Below are 1,672 nucleotides of genomic sequence, written 5' to 3'. Positions count from 1 at the left end.
TCCAGCACCCGAAGATGCTAAGGAACTAAGCAGACTCTCCAGCCCTCTTCCTCCTTCACCCCTGTGGGCCTGGACCAGGCCTCTAGTTAAGCCTTCTCTTTACTGCCCCCTTGGAAATCAGGGCCAAAGGAGCCAAGGACTATTTTCTGCACCAGGCCCCAAGGCCTGTTGTTCCCTTTGTCTTTTTTTTTCAGACTCCCATGGAACTTTTAAGGACCCAGAATAAAACAAATGATTTTCTTGTTTCACCTGGATCTGTGCTGTGCATTTGTTTGTTTGCTCTACGTTGGGGAGCCCTGTGCAGATAACCTGGAGGAGGCAGGAGCCCCCCCTTAAGGAGAAAAAGGAATATGGCCAGATGCAGGGAGTAGGGGAGAAGGCGTACTCCATTCTCCTACTCTGTGTCCCCCATTAATAGCTGTTCCTCCATTGCAGCAGTCCCAAGTACTGCTGGAAAACAGGTGGGTTGTAATCTGAGTGGGGGGTGTCCTCTGGCCTTAGGAGTGGGGAGCTCAAAGTTTACCTTTGCGTGCTTCCAGGGGATGCCTTTGTGTCTGGCGTAGTGTTACTGTACTCACTGATGCCTCCCCAGCAGGTGAGGGTGTTCCCTTTTTTACCTGTCAGGACCATGTACTAACATGTGATGTATGCACATGCCTTCCATTCAGTGCGTGTTACCATGTTTGGAGCTGCTGTTTGGGTGTGCCTGAGCTCAAGCAGGATGTGATTGTGGCTGGCCATGGTATCTGTATGGATGGCTGCATGGCCGTGCAACTGTGTGTGTGTGTTGCTGTGCTTTCAGTGTATAACTGGTCATGTTATAGAAGTGTGTAAACCTGGCAAGCTGAGAGCATCTCTCTGTAGGGGCTGTGTCTATACAGCTGCCGATTTATGGCTGTTTTCATGTGTAAAACTCTAAAGCTGTGCGTCCATGAATACAGCTGTGTATTTGTCCACATATATAGTTGTACATGTATGCCCACACATCTGGCTATGTATTGTTGTATCCATGTTTTCAACTGTGTATGCGGTTGTATGATTAATGTATACAGTTATGTGTGTAAGATTAGGTCAGTATTCTTGTCTGTGTGCACAGCTTGGAATTGTGTGTGTAACTATGTGCTATGGTAGTATTGTACAGCCCTGGGTCTTTTGCGAGGATGTTTTAGTGAGTGGGCTGGGAGTGTGGCTGTGTCTTCTATGTGGCTCCTCTTACCTTAGCACCCTCCTGCTGTCAACTTCTTTGCTGCTGGGGCCTGGCCCATCACTCAACCTACCCCAGGGAAGAGCAGCCAGTGGCAAGCCAGAGCTGAAAGACTGTGTCTGTCTCCCCAGCCTCGTCTGACAGCTCTGAACCCTCATCCTGCTGCCACGTCAACTCCCATTAGCAATCGGGTTGTTTGTTTGGGTTTGATGTGACTGGTTTGTTTCAAAGCTGTTCTTTCCAGAGCAGTGGGGCATTGGGTTTCTGTGTCCAGGGGAAAAGCCTGTTTTTGGTGACCCACTCTGCCACATGCATATGTGGGTGTGTGTGCCTCAGGGACCTGGGGTTGGCATGTGCTCATTAACACTAGTCTGAGCTAGCCTTGCCTCCACTGTGGTAGAAAGGACAGTGCCAGGGGGCTATGTCAGGATGCTGCACCATCTAAGCACTTGTTAGTGTGTGTGCATG

The sequence above is a fragment of the Chrysochloris asiatica genome, unplaced genomic scaffold (genome assembly GCF_000296735.1).
Source record: "Chrysochloris asiatica unplaced genomic scaffold, ChrAsi1.0 scaffold00350, whole genome shotgun sequence".
Taxonomy (NCBI): Eukaryota; Metazoa; Chordata; class Mammalia; order Afrosoricida; family Chrysochloridae; genus Chrysochloris; species Chrysochloris asiatica.
Note: the sequence above shows the minus strand (reverse complement) of the source record.